Genomic DNA, 10,667 nt, shown 5'->3' with positions numbered 1-10,667 from the left:
TATATCATCCCTTCATCTCAGACTCTTTCATAGCCAATAACAAATAAGTAGTACCAATAGTAGACAGTGCTAAACACATGGAGTACTGCAGGAGTCTTACAGAAGACTATTTATTGTGTTGAAATGAGATTTTGGTGCTTCAGTATCTGGCTGTTAATAGTTCCTTTGAAGGATTCAATTGCACTGGGCACCAGAATAAGTATATAGTACAAATGTACAATACTTCTGTTTCCCATTCTTTTCTTACTCCTTAGGTGGTGCTCAATTCCATGCAGTCCAATTGTATAACTCTGGATTCAGGAATGCCCATTTGATGCTGTAAATAGTTTTAAACAATTACATGTGACAACAATATATGTATGTGAACTACATAGCTACATACACATACAGATATCTACATACATTTATTCATTAAAGCACTGGGAAAAAGAGAGCAGCACTTGGGCCAAACATTAAGCACCACCTATTATAACAGGGGGAAGCCCTTACTGATTTATCCATTTTAAGGTAATGATTCTATATATTGATCTTTACATTGACACTTTAGGTCTTTATAAACTGTTTGTGTTATGATATCTAAAAGTAAAAGTTACTATAGGAAGGACATTTTTAGAAAGTCTTAGCACTGAACTATGCTTTTTAAGGTGATGCCTAATCCACTTAAAGTAATCAAGAAAACAAAATGTAATTTGAAAGAAAACAATGAAAAAGCTGATGAAATCTGGAATAAATCAATGTGCAATACTGTATGATTTCTGAATATGAATATGTCTGAATACTTTTACACTATCATTATGATATTCAATCACAATTGCTTCCCAGTGTCATTTACTGAAACTGCGACATACGACAAAGAGCAAAAATCTAAAAGAAACACCACTTAATATATTCAGGAGTAGACAGATACAGACTGTGTAATTTACTCTTTGTTCTTCTTAAGCAGAATTTTTCAAAGCAAGGAACATCCGTCGTGCTTATATTGTGGCTATTGTGAAAAAATTACTGAGGCGTTTGTACCACGTTAAAAGAATTTAACTTTTTTATTTCACTTAGAATAAAAGTTGGAACAGACTCGCTCTGACAAAATCAATAGAACAAAGTAAAAAATAATTGATGCAGACAAATGTATGACCAAGCACTGCGAAAACATACTTTTTTAGGTAACTGCTGGAAGTGAAGCATCTGCATTGTGGACTATACAATGGACTGTATGACACACTTTTGACCAAAATATTTTTAAAAACAAGGTAAAAGAGTACTTTTAGAAAATTAAAAGTTAATACAATTTAATCTGATTGCACTTCTGTATGATTTTCAAATAATGTACAGGACATTTATTGCAGTCTCAATAGACTATACAGAAAAAATACTATACAGTACATCCCTGTCATTGACAAAAGAAGATGAAGCAACAAATATATCAGTTCTATATAAAAACATACAGACAACATATTTGCATGTCATATGGAAGTTCCATACTGTGTACTGCAAGAGAAACGAAAATTACTTTTTGATTACAGTCCTCTATCTCACAGTCTGAAAATAGCACTTGGCATAGTGTTTGTACTTTTACTCAAGCTGCTCAAATCAATTAAACCAAAATAAACCTGTCTTTTTAAACTAGACACAGAAAGCAAGTCATATTTTATGCTGAAACTAAGGTAGTGCATCCAAACAACCTACAATTAAAGCTTTTATATGTATACAAGGTACAACAGTAAATTATTTTACTTTAAATCAATGTTTTGGCTTCTTTATTGCTACAAAATTGGCTTATTCATTGCTACAAATTTTGACCAACAAAGTTTTCCCCACACAAATAGTATGGAGAGTCATCGACTGGAAAACAGTACCAACAAAATCAGTCACAACCCCAAATTTATGTAGAGCGCAGTTTATCTAAATTCTGCAAGGCATCCTATCAAGCAATTTGTCACCATCACTTTTTTTTCTCATTAATAGATGGAAATTACTACAGTGGGTGAGTGCAGCTTGCTACTCTGTGTGGTTTCTAGGCAGGGAAAAGGGACTCTGCGTGAAGAAAAACTGCTTGTTTATCCTTGAAACAATTGCCTGCATCTCCTTCTTGTGTCCTTATGCAAGAGTTAAGAAACCAAGATAGGCTGCCCTGTCACGGATTGATTATATCTGGGATTGGGTAGACCATGTGAGAGGGGATGCAATGCACGTGCAATGGCAGTCCTCCAAAAGAGTCAATTAACAATTAACTGATTTGAGAATAAAGGACCGGCACTGTCCTTAAGGGAAAAACACTGTCACAGGGCTGTAACAAACTGACATGTCTTGGCCATAGCTCTGCATTGAAACCACATGGAGTTTGAGCCCCAGTTCACAACAGCTTAATAAATGCTTTCCAGGTTGTGTGACATCAATTAGACTTGATATAAACCGCAAAAAAAGAGAACGTCTATATAATTTACACACTTATTAACTCTCATATTTAAAAAAAATGTGTTGTTAAAATAGTTATCCTTCCATATTGTAACGTTTTTGTGTTTTTGTGGTTGAATGCTTATTGAATTTGGTCATCCATGGCCCCTTCCATTCAGTCTGTCAGTGTTCAACCTTAGCAGCTCTTGACCTTGGGTGTTCCTTTGGGTATTACCAACAGTGATGCTAAACTGAGGAAAATTTTATTCCTTGAAAAAACCCACCTTTTAAAAAATAATAATAGTAATAGACCTGCAGTAAATTTACTGAGTTTACAAAGGTATTTCAATGACTTCTATACACTCCATCAACTATTTTCCAATAGAATGCTTTGAGCTAAATATACATTTTTCTATAGTGACAAGTGGCAAACTCATGTCAGGTAAAAATCTTTCTTGGAACTCAATGAGCACTGTGAAGCAAAGCATTTTCTCTGTTGTCTGTATCAGTATTTCAGCATGACTGGCAGCCCTCACTCATTTTAGGGAAGACAACAGAAATGTGAACAGCTGATGAGCATTTTTTGAGTGCTGCAACAGAAGATGGGGCAAATAGGTTTTACTTATTACTATGGCAAAATGTCACTCTTTGAAAGATTGAGCAATTAAAGAAGCTTTTACAGAAAGTCATTGACATCAGGCAGACAAAATCCAATGTTCATGCAGAAAAATGTACAGTACAGATTTGTACAGTTCGAGACCCAGCACTTTAAGTCAGTTCATCTAATTTGAAACATACTGTATTAGTGGAGGAAAGGATGTATGCTGCTTCTCTTTTTGTTATTATGCCATATGCCATACTATGCATGAAAAAATCTTAGTAGCAAGTTTTAAATGAGCTATTTTCAAACTATGTTAATCTTTTTCAGAGAAAAGTCCGCAAAAGAAATACACAGGGTTTAGAGAGAAAACATCTTATTATCTTTTACAAGTTTTAGTTATCTTAAGTTACAGGTTTTAACCTAAGCATAAACATAAAAAGCCCACACACTGTAGCAAAAGAAATATTAGAATGCTGCTCCAGGCATTCCATCTGTCATGTGTAGTATGAGCTCTTTACAATAGAAAGTGCCTAAAAATCAATCATCTCTGCAATTTTGGGAGGTGTTAATGGTCTTTCTTTCAATCATTCCCAATACCGTCAAATGTCATCTTTGTTGCAGTGTCATTATCATTTTTCCTAAGTGTTCTGCCAGTCATAGGCCAAGATAGAAGCTCAGAAGATCCTCTCTGCATTACCCAATAATGGAAGAAATGATGAGTTTTTTTTTTCTTTGAGATTCAAAATAATGAAATTAAAAAAAATCACAGGAGCTTGAGTAGGCACCCAGTTTTTTATAGCAACAATGACTTTTGATGTGTGCATCTTCAGGTCTCCTTCACTCTGCTTTCAAGCTGTGCAGAAATAAAACAAATCCTCTTGCAATCTACATTTGAACGGTGTTTGTATAATAGGCTTACAGGGATGTGGGGAAAAGAGTTCTTCAATACAAACCCTTAATTCAAAAGCGTCCCTATGATATCATGATTAATGGGACTTTGTTAAGTATTTTAAAGAAGAAAAAACAGACTATTAACTCCAGTGTTTTAGCTTGTTTCTACTTTTAGTGTTTAAAATATAAAACATGAAGAAATACACTTGTGTATGCTGTTGTAATGGTGACAGCAGTTTTGTAATCAATAGAGTATCAAAAGACTGCTTATTTTAAAATATTTCTTAATAAAGTGTATTTGAAATGTATTAGACAAAAATAAAAATGAATGAATTGCAATTCTGGAGGTAACAGTGTCTGTCAGTTTGTGATTATAAATGTCCACAACACTCCATCCTTTTGAAAAAGCTGTCATCTGTACCTTTGTCTTTAAATCTTGTTACATTGTCCTCACTGAATGGCAATATGCTGGAAAACTACCTTATACCCAATAATAATGAACCATAAACTGTTCAATATGCTCTTACGCGGTAGGAAATGAGCATATCTTCCAATTTACTATGTATTTAATCTCTTTCAATGGAACTACTATGTACATTTAAGGCAACGGAAAGCTTTAAGTGGTGAACTTGAGCCTCTGAGTAGGAAATAATGATCGGAACACTCCATCTAAATCAACTAGGATGTAAGAAAAAATGAGGGCACTTTGCTTTTTGTAGGAAAAGTTGTGCAAAATCTTCAAGAGCTCACCAGAGGACATAAAAATAAATGATACTGCACTCCTAAAAAATACTGAAACTATAATATATGGGAAGCCATTTCTGACCCACACTCCTTCCCAATCCTATCCCATCAGACACTGCATGCATTTTTGTTTTGACAAGGCTTATCATCAGACTGCAGGGAAATTCAGTTATGAAATACAAAATATTAACTAAGGTGATGTGCATTGGAATATTGAAAGTGTCACCTTAACCTTTGTCGTTAGAAAGTTATTTTGCAATGTTTCCCTAACAATACCCACTTCATGCCCACAAACAGCTGAAAATTTTAACATTAAAGTCTTTCCTCTAAAAAGGTTTTTATGGAAAACAACCTGCTTCAAAATTTTCTACCCAAGATTCATATCCTGGCATAGAGTAGTTCATATATTAGTGTAAGTTTGTAAAAGAAATGCATTAATGTTTCCATGCCAAAAATGAAACGAAGTGTCTCTGTGTAAGGTCACTTAGGATTAATTAACCTTAAGGTAAAATGTGCATGGTGCACTAATGGGCTGAGAATTAGAAGTGTCATTTTCAAAGACGCAGTGAAGAACCACGAGTTTTGAGAAATTTATAAAGGACCAGTAGCATATCTCGTAGATCCTGAAAACCCAAAGGCAATTAACATATCAAGGTCATAAATGACTTACTCATTTCCAGTGAACTGCAGTAGTCTTTCAGATTGACTTCTGCTTAATGTTTCCATTAATTTCTCACAATATCAGTTTCCAGTGCATGATTTCAATTTCCAGATGAGAAGCGTCAGCTAATATTGACCCAGATAGATAAGGGTGACAAAACCTTTAACAGAATGTTAAACTCTATTTTCCTTCTTTGTTTGGTCTTAAAATCAGAAAATTCCTAACATGCTGTGACTAGAAGGAAACATGGTAGCTTAAGAGTAGTAACTGTTACACTAAAAATACAAGATTCTAGAACAAAAATCTATTTTGTCTGATATGTTGGAATAAAAATGTCTTTTAGACTTTTGTCTCAGCATTGCATAAAGTACTCGATTTTCCTGTCATATATTTTTGAAAACAATGTGGTTGCATTTTGTCAATTAAAATCCCAGCCATTTAAAGACAGATTTGTGCCTAACCATAAAACATTGAAGTTCTATGCTTTCTTCTTTGGGTTTAAGTGTCATAAGTGTAGACACAAGCCCATTAAAAAGATTTTCCCATCATAAAATGACTTAAGTTCCACCAAACCAAAAGGAAAAAAGACAATGAACATTGGTATTTAGATAAATATAAATGCTCTTTCATCTTCTTACACATGGTTGCACTTATTAACCATACATTGCCTAGATAGTCTCAACCAGCATTGGAGTTCTGATTATTTTGTATTCAAAATTGTTTAGCCTTGACCCAATGGGTCAACATACTGTAGTTGTTTTATTTGTAGATTCAAAAAAATCCCCAAAAATTAAAAAAAAACTTTGCACCAGAACACGATTACAGGGTGAGTTTAAATGGACTTCATTTGTTGAATATTTATGAACCAGAAGACTGTAACATGCATACACTGTTGATTGCTGGCTTCTTTTTAATAATTAATTGGTTATAGTCAAGCTAAATACATCACGTACTACACCATACATGGCCAAATACATAATCCGTTATTTACATAGTTTTAATTTGAAGATTGGATAATTGCTAGGCTTAACCTCTGAGAGGAAAAAAAGCAAATCACTTACACATTTCTAAACCCAAACCAAACTAATCTCTCTCCAGTTCTTTTGCTTGTCATTTCATTCTTTTGTAATAAACTGTTCTTGCATAGTTGCAGAGGGCAATTCAGAATTGCAATTCTTTTCTTATTGAAAGTAAATGGGTTTCAAAAGGCTTGCAGGGGACAGAAATAGCTGTATAATCCTGAATAATGCAATTTAAATGTAACTAAACATCAGACAGTAGACAATATATTAGTCTTACAAAAGAAAAGAATGCAATGATTTCCAAGGTTCATAAAGTTGTCCCATCATGTTCCTTAACAGGTGTGAATTTAAAGAAAGTCACACTGTGCATGAACATTACTACAGTTATTTATTGTTAGGATATCAAAATGATTCACGGAAGCCTGATTTATTATTTAAGTGCTCTTAAAGGTCAACTTATACAGATGTAGATGCTGTTTCTTCTATTTTACAAGAGTAAATATACTATGCCCTCCCTAGTCATAAGTAATTTGATTTGTTTAACTGAAAATGAAATTAAAATGGATTTATTTAGCAGACTGTTCTTGAATTACATTAGTGTTTCAGGGATGAAGGAAACATAACCTCTTTAAATCAATATTAAGCCATTATGACTCCACAACACAACTTAGGATTCAGCTAGGCATCCCATATTAACTATACATGTTATATTGGATGACCGTTATTCTGTCTTTGAGTCCCTGGAGCCGAGAGCACCTCATTCATTCTTCTAATGTCATTGGAACTTATCTTTAGATTCTGAAATTGACCAAAAATAAAGTTTTCTATAATAACATCTTCACTATAAGCATGCAGAGGGTTATTCAAGCTTCTTAACTATAAACAGCTCTGCTGAATATTTGAGTGTAAATATTTGATGCATCAACATTTAAGCTGATTAAGATTTGGGTCTTCTGAAGCAAGCCTGGGCAAAGCACCACACTCAGCTGACTTCACAGTAAAGTGTACGCTTTTTTAAGATTAGAAATAATATCAAATCATAATAAGAAGCTGTTATTGACAGCTTATTTCTCTCTGCTGATGTCAAGGATTATGGGTCTATTTGAAGACTCTTGGTTGCCTTCCTGAAGTTAAGGAGTGCTTTGATCATGCATTTCAATTTCTTTCTTGTACAAGATTCTTATGGTTCAAACTAAAGCACGATGTGGAGTATCGACTTGTAAGTAAGAAAGCAAAGTTACTTACAAAGTAATGCTGTATTACATTTCAAGAACTGATAAGCATAAAACAAATAAATGGAGGTGCTTATAAGATTTTTTTTATGATCTGAACAAGGTTTTTGTGCAATACATAATATGGTATACTTTTACAGTGCAAGGATTGAGAATCAGACTATGAAATTCAACAAGACCACAATTCATCTTCGATATAATTATGAACCACATAGAATGCCTTACATGCAGACACATGAGAAACCCACTACCTGTTAGAATTTGAAAACTCCTGTTGTGCTATTTCAGCTATTTTCAAATGCAGGCATTAATATCAAAATGACCTTTTATTGCTCTGCCAAAAAGCTTCCAAAAATAAAATGAAAAAAGAAACATCTATTTCTTGATTTGCTTCTACAAATCTGAAGGACAGAAAAAAACATCCTTTGAACACATTTATCAATTTTTTCAAGAACAATACATTTTCTCAATGTAAGTGTTATGAATTCCTTAAGGAGTAATTGTGAAATATACTGTAAGTTCTAATACATAGGGGATATATATTTTTTGTAAATAATAAGTGAATGAGGTGGAGCTTGAAATACACAACAAATACATTGAAGGAACAGTCATGTGGCTGTCATCACATGTAATAGCTTGCTATAGCAAGCCCACCAAAGTGAAAACACAGTAGTTAATGAAATCAGCAAGGTGTTGTGATTCACAAACCTAATCTAAAAGACTGCTGAGACTTTCAGTTCCAAATTAAATATACAATATACACTAATAGAAAATAACAGGGATCAGCTTATTGGGGTTTTTTGTCTTATTTCTTCATGCGTTCTTGAGAATCGTGGTTTGAAATTCATTTAATTTCAAAACATTTTTTTACAGCTACCTTGACAAAAAAGATTTCTGTTTCACAAAACCAGAGAGCATTCATTGTGTTACAGGACTATATATGTCTAAAGATAGACAAGAATTACACTCATTGTTAACCACAGTACAGGATAGTGATAAACTCTAGTGGTGCAGCTGTTGCTATTACTGCTTACAATGGAGAGAACCAAGACCTACCACAATCAGTGCATTCATGTAAAACTGACTATGGAACATGGAGGCTTTCCTTAATAAATCTAAAAGATCAGTCACCACCACTGCAGCCGAGAAAATCTAGTCAAACATATTTGCCAAATTTACATTTGAAAAGGAAGGAACTGTATCACTCATAGTCCTCGATCTTCATTTGAAGTGGGCTCAGCTCTTTTCTAAACACTCTGCTTGATACAGCTCGACTAGATGATTGTGCTGCTAAATAGAACTTGAATTTATGTAAGTCTTTCATATTTTGAAATCACACAGGGAAAAGGCAGCCTATCATCTTCTTAGGGTGCATTCACGCAATAACTTATATTAGCATCACTTTATGTGGTTTAAGATGAACATTTATATAAAGGGATAATTTAATTAATATATATATTTTTTCTTCTACATGTAAATTGCAGCAAGGCCACATACAATACAAAATAAATTTTCCATATATCACTCATTTTCTCACTGATAGAACACAAAATGTATCTATTAATGGTTTGACATCTGATATTTGCACTTCTACTGGTTCACCACAAGGTTGTGTACTTTCTCCCCTCCTTTTCTTCGAATATACTGATGACTGTCGAAGCAACTGTGAAAATCATTACATCATCAAGATTGCTAGTGTATTAGTCTCTCTCCTCTCAGAGCCTGAACAAACACATAGACACATTGTGGACAAATCTGTCAACTGCTGTGATACGTCCTACCTAGAGATGAATGTGTCAGAAAAAAAGAAAAAAAGTTGTAATCCTCAGGTCTAAAATCATTGGCGAGTCTTTAACTCCTCTGGCATAGCTGTATGCCCAGCAGATCCCGAGGAAGGCCTGAGCCACCACTGAAGACCCCTCTCACATCCTTCATCAGTCTTTTGAACTTTTGCCTTCAGGAAGACATTTTTGCTGTCCACAGTGCAAGACAGATAAAAACAACTTAACTTCAGTCCAGAAGCCATCTGGCTTGCAAACAATTATTGTAAAGAAGTTTTATCAACCTGATGTCTATTGGTACCCACACCCCCACAAATGTGCATGTACTAATACCTTCCTAAGTACTACACACTGCCTTTCATTCACTTCTATGGTCTGTTTACTGCAACGTTTTTTTTTGTCTCGTGTTGTATGTTGCACCACTTGCTACTAAAATTGCCCCCTGGGGATGAATAAAGTATTTTGAATTGACTTGAATAAACAGGAAGAATAGGTATTCTATTCCAGAATTAACAACTGAATTGTACTTCAATTTGGACTGTTCTGCACTCGTGAATACAGTATATTGCCTGGTACATCTTTTTTTGGATGTACTGTAAGTTGGGATCATCACATCCATATTACATGTATTTGTGGGAGGAGAGGCAGTATATAAGATAAGATAAACACTCCTACATCAACACATTAGTTGTGTGTACATTATTATTTTATACTGTTTCTCAAGTGGTTATCCTCATAATTTAAAACTTATCAGCACCTCAACTTCATATGCTTTTTTTAACATTCAGGATTGTTAGTGCAAATCCATGCATGTAAACATCCACAAAGGACTTTTGTTATTAAACACCTACCCAATTTAGCTATGAGAAAGTACAGTAGTTTCAATCTGCCATCCTTCAGCTGAAAGCTTACAGGAAATGTCAGCAGTTTTTTGTTCAGTACCAAGACATTCCTTTCTCATTAAAAACGTGCAATCCAAACATTAGTTATAACATTGATTTTTTTGCAAGGCAGCAATCCAGCTTTTTTTATATGAAACAAATATTTTGCACCAAAAATAACATATGGTAATTTCAATATACCATAGGAAGTTTAACTTGTACCTAACATTATTAATAACTTATTTCTTGTCTGAAACACAGTAGATTATATGTCCAACTTTGGACCATTTCCCCTCAGAAATCAGAAAATGCCAGATTTATATAGTGTAACTTGTGGGGATAAGGACAAATGCATCACCTGTCTCTTTGGCAATGGAAAGTGTCAGATAAGTGGTGTTTTACCTTAAAACTGTCCTTTTACATTCTAAATCCTACAGTGGAAGCTCCAAAAGAAAAGAAACGT

Source organism: Atractosteus spatula, chromosome 4 (assembly GCF_055471065.1).
Source record: "Atractosteus spatula isolate fAtrSpa1 chromosome 4, fAtrSpa1.hap1, whole genome shotgun sequence".
Lineage (NCBI taxonomy): Eukaryota > Metazoa > Chordata > Actinopteri > Semionotiformes > Lepisosteidae > Atractosteus > Atractosteus spatula.
This window is presented reverse-complemented; position numbering follows the sequence as displayed.